Consider the following 12,038-nt stretch of genomic DNA (forward strand, 5'->3'; position numbering starts at 1 on the left):
CAAAATACTACATATCTCCTAAGTACATAATATTAAATAAAAGCCACACAAAAGTGCCACTATTCATTAAAATTCCAGGTAAAGAGAAAACTCCCCCACTTTAAACACAGACAACAACAGAAAAGGAGTTCCTTCAATCAATTTGAACTCCTTTTATCTCCATAACTCCTTTTTCTTCTGGGAGCACCGGGGAGGGATTGGTGAGACGAAGCTAAAAAGGTAAAAAGTCCCCCCAATAAACCCAAACTGGCTTATCTCTTTAGTATAGAAGTTTGTCCCTCATCGCTTCCTGAAGTAAAACCCCAAATCCAAGTGCTCCTGCAGTCTCTTCATGAAGCAGAGCCACAACCTAAATACAAATTTCTCACTCCTCACAGCTTGATACCGAAGTCAGCTGAGGCTCCCCTTTTAAATTTCCCCTGGCTGGAACTGCCCCCTCATTATCCATCACAGCTCCACCTGTGCTGCTCTGTCCTCCCTCACTGTTCCCAGCTCCACCTGGGGCTGCTCTCTCCCCTCCCCATCCTGTGGCATCTCTCACCTGCAGCTGCTGCCACTCTAAGGGTGAGGGCAGAGGGGACTTGCTGTTCATTCCCGGGACGGTTCATTGTCTGCAGCTGACACGATGGGGCACCGGGCTTCCCTTGCTGTGGATAAGGACCCCTCTTCTCCTGCAGGTGCCCGAGGCTGAAACGGGGATTCCACCTCCGAAAGTCCGTATGCCTGAGGATCATAATTCCCAAGGAAATTCCCCAGAAATCGTTACCCTTCATTTACAAATATTCCTTTGGAATCACTCTTAACTTGTCCTTCCGTGGAAGCGTTTTAAACATTCATTGGAGAGTTTGAGGAGCCGAGTTGGCTTGTTTATGACTTGGCTGACAAGCCCAGACAAAACCCAAACATCGAGAACTCCAGCACTGCTGGCCCCGCCCCCTGGAACGCCCGGCCCCGCCCCCGGCCCTGCCCGGCCCCGGCCCCGGCCCGGCCCCGCCCCGCCCCCGGCTCTGCCCGGCCCCGCCCCCGGCCCCGCCCCCGGCCGGCCCCGCTTCCAGCCCTGCCTGGCCCCGCCCCCGGCCCTGCCCGGCCCCGCCCCCGGCTCTGCCCGGCCCCGCCCCCGGCCCTGCCCGGCCCCGCCCCTGAACGGCCCGGTCCCGCCCCCGGCCCCGCCCCCTGTACCGCCCCCGCCCCCGAGCCCGCCCCGAGCCCGCCCAGCGCCCCGCCCTGCCCGGGATGGGGGCGGGACCATCGCCCGCGGCCCCGCCCTTCTCCCTGCGCCGGCCCCGCCCCTCACAGCTGAGCCAAGCCGGGTCCGAGGGGAGAGGAGAGATTCTGGTGTAATTTCAAAATGCATTGGGAAAAATAAATCTATGGAACAGCTCATTTCCTCTCCCAGACTGGCTTCTGTGTGATCGTCTGTGACTCCAACTGCTCCGATGGGATTTTCAGCCTGTGGAGCTGCAATGACCTGCCAGAGTCTGAGCACGACAGACAATAACGGGAGAACTCCCTGGATCAGGCAGTGGAGCCTCTCAGTGGTGTCCCAAAGGCCCAGCAGTGTCCAGCACCTCTGTCTGGAATTTGAGGGGTCCCAGCACAGCCCCTCTGGAGTGTTCCCCCTCTGGAGTTGACACTTCCCAACAGCCCTGACCAGGGTTTGGGGGTCCCAGCACAGCCCCCCTGCACATCCCCCTGCTTCTTCACGTCCCATTTAAGCAGAATGATTTTCTGGGGATAGGAGCACCCAAAGCCAGCAGAACTGACCTTAATCACTTTTGGGGGATCTCTCCTTTCTTCCTCACCAAACTCCCACTGTCAAAACCCAGCCTGAGGCTCAGCTCCCCATCCCTTCAATCCCTCCAAGGACCTCGGCTTGGATTTCCCAATCCAACAAGGCAGAAATTCTACTGTCCTTATTGTATATCCTAATTGCAGTAATTGCTTAAGAAATAATTGAAAGATATTAAAGGAATGAAGAGAAATTAAGCAAGAGCTGCCAGTTCCAAGGGCCATCCAAGGGTTGCTAAAACCCTTTACCAATAATTTTAATTAACCAACTCAGAGCAATTAGCACCACACTGATAGAGTATGATTCTTTTCAATTGAGTTATAGATAAATACTGCAGAATGTAAAAAACCTTTCTAAACCTGGAAATTCTTTTAAAGAGATATACAGGGCACAGCTGCAGACAGAGTCTGGTGATTCAGGGGAAAAACCCCAAAGTTTTCAGTCTTTAGCATCTTCCACAATGTCACCGTTGACAGCAAACATGGCTTCAGCCTCAGCAAGACAGACTCAGAGATTTTGCAGATCCTGGTCTCGCCTCAGCCTTTCAGCAGGTCCAGCCTGCAAGGAGAGAGAAGAAAATGAGTCAGAATGGACAGCCTACCTCCAGAAAAATCAGCATCATCCACAAAGCATTAAATAGAGCTGGAAGAACTTCCCCAAAGGTCCATTTCCCAGCGGACTGAGGGCTCCAGGTTGAAGCACAGGCTGGACCTGCCAAGAGCAGACTTTGGAAACCCCAGAAGTAAAAGCTGCTCGATATTTCAATACAAAGTGACAGCAACAACATTAAGTCCATTTGCACAAAAGGCAGAGGAGACTCACAGTTAAGTCAAGATCTGGAGAAGTGAATTGGAACTAACTAAAAACAACCTGTCAAATTACTGAGACACAAATAGGAACCTAATGCTGTGCTGTATAAACACAAAATGCTGATCACCATGAAAATTGAAGGAAAAGTTGCTTAAGATCTTCCATAACACAAGATAGCAATTACATGAAGCAGTGCAGTATGTGTTACAATGCACTGAAATGCTCTGGGTGAAATCATCTGTTCTGCAGAAACTGCTGAAGCTTATTAAGGGTTCACAGAGATGATTAAACAAAGAATGATATAAGGTTAAATCTCACCCTTTGCAGCACCTCTTGCAAGACAGCTCGACTTTCAAGAGTTAATGGTTCCTCACGAATAAGAGCTTGCTTTTCCAGGGTTCCTAGAATAGAGCCCAGATGCCACAGTTTAGATCCTGAAGCCAAAAATCCAAATACAGCACTCCTTCAGAACCCTGAGGGACAGCCACGGATTCTGGGGCTACAGGAAACAGTGAAAAATGGCACCAAGAACAGTGCAGTGCTGGCTGGGAGAAGCAGCATCACTCTGTCCGAGAAAATGCCATTCTGCAGCCAGTTCAGTGCTTTAGAGAATTTTACTGCCATGGAAAAAAACAGGGAAGGAAAAAAAAAAAAAAGGTATTATAGCTGTGGAATGAAAAAAATCCCCAAACCGCTGTCCAGAGTACGAGGGTGAACATCCACAATAACACAGCAAAATAAATGAGAACTTCAGAAAATAACAGAGACATTAAAACCAGCCCAGATTAAAAGTCGTCTATTAGAACAATGCACTCACCAAAGAACTCTGGCGTGGAGCCTTAATTCAGGATACAGTTATTGAAGAATATTTGAAGACCACTTTTAAGTGCTGTACACCAAACTTCACCCAAGCCCGCTTCCATTCTCTAGACAGATCCTCAGACAGCTGAGTGAGAGGCTCAAGCACACACTCAGTTGTCAGATTTGCCTTTGCCCACCTCAGCAAGGACAGAGCAGACGTGGCCACTGCAGGTCAGACCCACCCCAAGCCCTGCCTGAGCCCCTCTGGCCACCCTTCCCCCTGCTAAGGCTGACCCCAACAGGCTCCAGCCAGGCCCTTTAGGAGTTTGCTTTGTGCACCCTCCTGATCAAATGGGAATGAACCCTCCTGTGCCCGGGGCCCGGTGAGATTTTCCTGGACAAAATGCAATTTCTCATACAAAAGGCAGTTTTGTTTGTTTTTTTTCCAGGATTTGCCTTACACAGGTGATGTTCCTCACAACTCAGCACTACGATGCCAACAGCAGCAATACAGAAAACCCCTCTGGGACAGAGCAGCAGAAAAACCCACCTCCAGACTCCCCAGAGAGATGACAGGAGCGCCCTCCCTGCGATGCCAAGTGGAGCTGGCAGGGTGACCCATGGACATTCTGCGTTTACCTTTCAACAGAGTCAATACGGAAACAGAACAAATCTCTCTCGGTGTCGAGATGCCTTCAGGTGCACCTGGAGATGCTCTGGGGTGTCCTTCAGCAGCCAGAGCAGAACAGGGTTTCTACAGTGCTGTAAGTAAGGAATAACATTTATTCAGAAGAAAATAAAAGGAAGCACCTCTCCCTGTGCTTTTTATATTAAAAAAATCATGCATTAGAATTTTTTTAAGTGTTCATTCTTGCTTTTATGCAGTGTAAGTTACAAGCACTCAACTTCCAGCCTGAATTTGCAACATTCTTGTCTGACCTCAGCCAGACCACCAGAATCACTGAATTGTGGAAGGGAAAGCTCATCCCATTCCAGCCCCAGCCAGGGCACGGACACCTTCCACCAGCCCACGCTGCTCCAAGCCACGTCCCAGCCGGCCTTGGACGCTGCCAGGGATCCAGGGGCAGCCTCAGCTTCTCTGGGGAACCTGTGCCAGGGCCCCGCCGCCCTCCCAGGGAACAATTCCTTCCTGATATTTAATCTAAACCGGCCTCCCTTCATCCTGATGAAGCCGTTCCCCTTGTCCATCACTGCGTGTCCTTGTGAGAAATCCCTCTCCATGAGGCCATAAGCGGCTGGCACAGACCCCCCCCAAATCAATGTTCCGGGGGCTCTCGGGGCCACACGAGCACTGCGGGCGTTTTACTGGCTTATCCTCGCCGCCTTCCCCGGGAACCCCGGGCTCGGCTCCAGCGCCGACAGCGAGTGCTCCAACTCCGGGCACAGCGCCAGCGTGTCCCGCCCGCCCGCCCGCCGGGGGATCGGCAGCGGCCCCGACACCGCCTTGAATGGCCCGCCGAGGAAGCGGCAGTGAGGGCGGACACCGGCCGGGAGCGCCCCGGAACTGCCCTCGGCTCGGGCGGGCGCGGCTCGTTCGGGGAAACTCGGCTGGGTTCGGCTGTTCGGCGATTTCCGTCAGCCGTCGGCTCTTTTCGGCTGTTCGGGGAAACTCGTCAATTTCCGTCAGCCGTCGGCTATTCTCGGCTGTTCGGCAACACTCGGTCATTTTCGTCACTCCCCGGCTCTTTTCGGTGACGTCACGACTGACGTCACTTTTGCCCCTCCCCGCCGCCATCTTTGGAAGGTCAGGCGCAGCGAGCCGCGCCGCCATCTTGGTTGTGGCAAACTTAAGGCCCCCATCGGTGTCTAACACAGACGCCTGACTAAAACGTCTACCCTGAACCCGGCCGCGGTGCAGCTGAATCCACAGCGCGTGTCCGTACATCTGGAAACGCCACAGAAAATTGTCTTTGGGCGGCGCTGTGGTCGGGATTTTATACAGGCAGTCAGATAAACACACCAGAGGTCCTCTCTGTTTCCCGCCCTTTTGGCCGCCATCTTTAGAAGGTCGAGCGCCGCGAGTCGCGCCACCATTTTGGTTGTGGCACACTTAAGGACCCCATAGGCATCTCACACAGGCGCCCGACTAAATCCAACAACCAGAACCCGGCCGCGGCACGGCTGAAACCATAGCCCGTGTCCCTACACCTGGAAACACCAGGGAAAATTGCCCCGGGGTGGCGCCATGTTCAGGATTTTTATGCAGGCAGCCAGATAGACACACATGGGGTCTTCTCTTTTCCCGCCCTTTTGGCCGCCATCTTTAGAAGGTCAAGCGCCGCGAGTCGCGCCGCCATCTTGGTTGTGGCATCCCCCCCAAATGTCTCTCTCAGCTGCCCGAAAAGGCGCCTGACCACATCGCCTGCCCGAACACTGCCGTGGCGCCGCTCAGCCCCCATCCCGTGTCCGCGCACCTGCGTTCGCCGCGGAAAAGTCACTCCCGGGCGGCTCCGTGGTCCAGGTCGCGCGGAGGGAGCCGGCTGCCACGTGTCCGGGGTCCTCTCATTTTTTCTCGCCTTTTTGGCCGTGATCTTTCGGTCCTCGGGCGCCAGCACTGCCCGTGAGCTGACAGCCCAGGGCTGCTACGCACCTCGGGGACGGGCACGGGGGAGAGCTGCAGTACCGGTGTTTATCCACGAGATGGCAGCATTGCCGCACAGCTCACAGCCCGGGGCTGCTACGGGCACGGGGGGAGCTGCAGTACCGCTCTATATCCACACGATGGCAGCATTGCCGCACAGTTCACAGCCCGGTGCCAGGCAGGGGGAGCTGCAGTACCGGTCTGTGTCCACACGGTGGCAGCGCTGCCGCAGGGAGCGGAGGCAAAAAAGAACGCGCCCAAAATTCCCCTTCCAAACATCCCCGGAAATAAAGGCCCCAAAAGACCCCCAACCGCAACAAGTACGAGAACCCCGCCATCAACCAAGCCAAAACAAAAAAAGAGCCTTCATTTTAGGCTATAGTTCAATATTTCTTCTATTTCTCGTTATGATATTTCCATTGTATCATGTATTTATCTACTATAATTTATCTATTTATATTATCTACCTATTTATATTATATCTATTATATAATGTATATTATATTAATTATATTTTACATATTATAATATATGGAACATGTAATAATATATAGTATATCTATTGATATTATCTTTCATATTTCATAGTTCTCGTTACTTATATTTTTCTTTTTTTTGTATTTGTATTTTTTTTTTAAATTTACTTCTTGATATTTTAAGCAATATTTTAAACTATATGAATTCATTAACCAAAGAAATCAGAACCACAGTGAACTAGAATTAAATGACTCTAGTTTTCTAAAGGGTAAATATTTAATCTTTATTAAAATAATAATAAAAATAATTTTAAAATAATAATATAAAATAATAAAATAATTTTCTCATTCTGCATGCTTTTCGGGGGGTTGTTTGTGGGGGGCTTTGTTTTGGGGTTTTTTTTTGTTTGCTTTGTGTTGGATTTCTTGGCTAATAAACAAGGAGGTTCAGAGAGTAACAAAATAAAATGTCTACTTAGTTTTATTGCTACCTCTGAAAAACATCTTGACATCAAGTTACTCCTGGCAATACTGTACATGGGGAGAATGAGACTTGAAAGGAAAAAAAAATGGCACGACAGTGTTTACACCTTTTTCCATTCAGGTTTTATAATTTAGCAGAAAAGAGAGGGTTTTTGCTAACTGCACTCTCAATTGTATCCAGACATCCAGTGGACATGGAGGTTATTTTTCAACTTCTTTCTTCCTTACAGCCAAACTTCCCCATACTCTGGGTAAGAAAGAGTATGGGAAAAAAGGAACAAAAAAGCCATGAAAAAATAAAATAAAAATAAATAAAAGTGAATAAAAGTTAATAAAAATTAAAATAAATACAAATTAAAAATGCTAAATAAAACATGAAAATAAAAATATAAAAAATAAAATAAAAATCTAAAAGTAATTTAAAATAAAAATTTAAAAATAAGAAATTAAAAAAGAGAAGAAAAAATATCAAATCTTTTCAAGAATACAAAACAAAAAATAACATGAAAAACTTCTATAAAGAGCATAAAAATAAAAAAGTTTAAAAAATAAAATTAAATAAACACAGCTCTCCCCTCATGCCACTGCCTAACACAGCTCCAGGAGTTTCCTCGATTGTGCAGCGATAGGGAAAACAAACCCAGTGCCTCCCAGAAAAAAAGGTTTTATAGACAATGCCCAGTTTTGGTTGGAATCAAATTCTGTTTTATGGGGACGCTTACTTGGGATGAACATCCACCTGTGCCAAGGCAGAAAAGAACCACCCCACTGTGTCCAAGGAACAGCAACTAGGCCAGGATTTAAGTTTTAATGGGATTTATGTAATTAACAATGCAGTAAATTTAACTTTAGAAAGAGATGAATCATGGCAATTAAAACTTAGCAAGTTTTCCTGGGAATTCACAGAATTCTGTGGATATGGTGCTGAACAACTCCTGATTTACCAACCGTAATTGGGTAAATTTCCTTGGAAATGTCCTCTAAGAAGTACCAAAATTCCAATTAGGATGGAAAATTGGAAAAATAAATATTGCCTTACTAAAATCACAGAGAGGAAAAACATCAAATAAAAGGAAGGAATAATATCTAACGCCCAGCTTGCCTGGAAAACAAGCTCAGGAATTTCTAACATTGAAAACTTTTGGTGGAAGTTCATGGAATGATGATTTCAAATCTGCTGACTCTGCTCTGATTTTAAAGGGAAGTGGGAATTCACCAGGTCTAGTTACTCCTATCCAAGAATTATCTGCATTTGTGGGAGTAACAATCAAAAAAACCCTCCAATCTTATTTTTATGTGACAGCTTAAACTCTCAGCAGAGTTGGGAAGTTTCAGTGGAACAAAAGAGCCACAACTGCTGGAATAACAAAATTCCACTTGGCAAAAGTCAGGAATTCTATTTACAAATCCATAGAGGAGGAGGAGGATGACACTGGGAACACATTCCAGCTGAAGGCAACAATTTATTGGAAAAGGCAGGAAATCAAACCAAGTCTCTGGTTATGGCCAAGCAATTATGCAGGAGTCAGAGAGAAAAGTCCTTCCAGTGGCTCCACTTCCTACAGGCTCTCTCCTTTTTTGCCAAATACCTGCAAGAGGAAAAGCAGCAGAAATAAAGTTTCAAACAGGAGGTCCTTGGTTCAGGCAGACTGAAGTGCAGCTCCCAGGGAGCGAGTCCAGGCTGTGCCCAGGGGAGCTCCGGGAATCTGGGATTGCCCGTGGGATTAAAGGGTTGGAAAAGCAGGACCCACCTGCCGGGTTTAGTGCTGGGACACAGCAAGGCCTCGGCTGAGGGCAGCAGTTAGAGCTGGGACTGCAGGAGAACACCCCAAAGCCAGGTTAAACATCCAGCGTGACACGCAGCACGCTCCGGGAGAAACTCCGGTGGGAGAAGCCCCCGGATGCTCCGTGTTCCTTGTCCTCGGCAGCTTTGCCTCCCTCAGAATACTGACCTCACCCTGCAGCTCCTACAAAATAGGAGAACCTATGGGAATCATCCACTGGTGGATCTCTAGTTGTTAAGAAACAAAACTTACTTCAGCAAAATGTGTCCAAGCTCTACTGCAAAGCAGCAGCTCCGAGGAGACACAGGGATTTATTCCAGAGGGGACACAAGTACTTCACAGCTTTTAATACATAAATGAACAGGAGCAGAAATTTTGCATTTATTTTAGGTTTGATGATGTCCACAGTTGCACAAGCATGGAGGGGCCGTAATCACATTCCTATGTTATTTAGGATATTTTGAATGGCAATATATAACAAACCAATATGTCTCCTAATCTGCTATTCAAAGGAAACTAATCATAAGCCGGTAACGTGCAGTTTGGGGTCTACCTGTAATTTACCACACTTCTGGTTAAATTACAGCTCCTGACTGTAAAACCCCTGAGAAATCACAATTTTAATCAATTACACCTCAAAATAAAAGAATTGTGATACACAATGGCATTACCATTAAAAATTATATTCTGGCATATATAACGCAGACCTTTATCAAATACCAAAAGGTATAGAAAATCTATTTGGTAATTGCTTTGATGTCTCCTGTGAATACAGCAAATTACAAGACCCTCCTGTTGCTAAAATACGATTTTAATGTATCCACTTTCTGGAGTGCATATTGGACAAGAACAAATATTTGCAAAGGTCCGGTTTCACTTCGAACTTCTTCCAAGCAGTTGTCTCCTGTCTGATGCATATATTTTAGTATTTTGTTGATGGATTATGATATGGATTAAGACAACAGCACACCTCTTGGTCTTTTCAGCTGCATACTGAAAAATTACCTACACAAGAAATGAAAAGCCTCACCCAAATGAATTTACCTCTCAGACAGAAGTTACAGCAATCATCTGCCTGCCTTTGATATGACAGTAGTTTGAGAACTTCTGCCCAGTGTTGAAATGTTTCTGGTAGATCTTCAAGCATTCCTCATCTGAGGCTTTTCTCCTCCACAGAAATCCTGCAGAAAGGAAAGCTAAACCAGAAAAGTTGTTTGTAAGAGATTCAAACAAGTCACACCTAGATATACAACAGCAGGAGAAGGAAGCAAAAGTTTTGGGTGGGTGGTCTGACAAATATTGAAAAGAAACAAATTGTTTTTCTAACACAGTAGGCCCATGAAAGCAGAACTGGCTGAAGGACCCAGGGGTTTCTTACCAAGGCACAGCAAGGTGGTACTACCTGCCTAGAGAAAATTCATAATAATCCCCTAAAAATCACAGAAAAACAACATTTTCTTTAAAATAAAAATACAACCACACCATTAAATTATCACATTGGCAATATGCACTGTTTTTCAAGTATTACACTCGAGTTGATTTAATACATTTTTCAGAGCATGCACAAACAAATATTCAGAACGCCCAGGTACCTTTCCCTGCCTTGGCACAGATTCTCCTCAGAAGCAGCCAGGACTTGGAGATACTGGAATTGCTCACCAGAGAGCACTGCCATGTCACTGTGACAAAAAAAGCAATCTCAGCCAACTTCTTGTGCCCAAAACTCACCTTAAGAGCTTACTGCGTGTTTTACAAAAATATCTGAGGTTGTTTACTGGAATTGTTTTGAAACACAAAATGGAATAAAATTCCTAAGTGCTGAAACATCTTAGGCATTAATTTGAATAGCTTTGCATGGAATATATGAAACATCTCAGTTCTCTATAGTACAGCTGGAAGAAACCATCATGATAATTTATGTAGAGAAGGGGAATGAAACCAGTTTATTTTTCCCTCGTTTATTCCTATTGATGGAATATTGAGCACAAGAAGGCGGTGTATAAAATGTATTGGTCTTCTTGGACATAAAAATGTTGGAAAGACACGCAGACATCATTAAAGGTGGCTGTGGATTAGACTCGATGAACTGCATCTGCAAGCCTTTCCCCCTCTGCATTTCCTCCAGTGTGGGAACGAGGGGAAGGCACGAACAGCATTCCAGGTATGGCCAGAGGGTACCAGGAAGCGCAGTGTTGTTAAGACACTTAATTTAAATAAATAAATACGAAAATAAAAGAATAATTAAATGCTTCAACATCCTTTCCCCGTATTCACCAATTTCCCTCTTGTGCATGAAATCAATGCATCAATTTACTTCCTGACTCCCAAAGCTCATTCTGCTTTTCATTTAAAGAAAAAGAGAGTGAAAATCAATCCAAAATGGTTCCGCAGCTGCTGAATTATTCTCTGCCTCGTGTCTTTACCGATGCTGAGGGGCACCATCATGCAGCTGCTTCTAGGAACTGGACTTCACCTCACCGAGCGGGTGGCGAGGGAGGCTCCGTCCGTCCCTGGATACGAACGCTGCGGGAAAAGGAAAGACCTCAGCGGCCCGGCCCCGGCCGAGCCCGGCAGCCCCCCCGGCCCGTCCCGCCCCGCTCCCCCTCAGAGGAGAGGGGCTGCGCGCCCCGGCCCACGGGCCCCTCCCTACCTGCAGCCGGGCTCGGCGGGCTCGGGCCGGGGGCACCGGGGACGGGCGGCGGCCGTGAGGAGCGAGGCGCTCCCGGAGGCTGCGGGATCCGCCCCGGGCGGGGCCTCCCTCGCCTCCGGCCCCGGCCCCGCCCTGCCGGGCTCTGCGGGAGGAACGGGCTGGGCTGGGCTGGGGCTGGGGCTGGGGCTGGGGCCGGGGCCGGGCTGGGGCCGGGGCTGGGTCGGGGCTGGGGCCGGGGCTGGGGCCGGGGCCGGGGCCGGGGCTGGGCTGGGGCCGGGGCCGGGGCCGGGGCCGGGGCCGGGGCCGGGGCCGGGCTGGGGCCGGGGCCGGGCTGGGGCTGGGGCCGGGGCCGGGCTGGGGCCGGGCTGGGGCTGGGGCTGGGTCGGGGCCGGGGCCGGGGCTGGGGCCGGGCTGGGGCCGGGGCTGGGGCTGGGCCGGGCTGGGGCTGGGCTGGGGCCGGGGCCGGGCTGGGGCCGGGCTGGGGCTGGGGCTGGGGCCGGGGCCGGGCCGGGGCCGGGCTGGGGCCGGGGCCGGGGCCGGGCTGGGCTGGGGCTGGGGCTGGGTCGGGGCTGGGGCTGGGGCTGGGGCCGGGGCCGGGCTGGGGCTGGGCTGGGGCTGGGCTGGGGCCGGAGCTGGGGCCGGG

The sequence above is a fragment of the Zosterops lateralis genome, assembly GCF_965231275.1.
Source record: "Zosterops lateralis genome assembly, chromosome: 2".
Classification (NCBI taxonomy): domain Eukaryota; kingdom Metazoa; phylum Chordata; class Aves; order Passeriformes; family Zosteropidae; genus Zosterops; species Zosterops lateralis.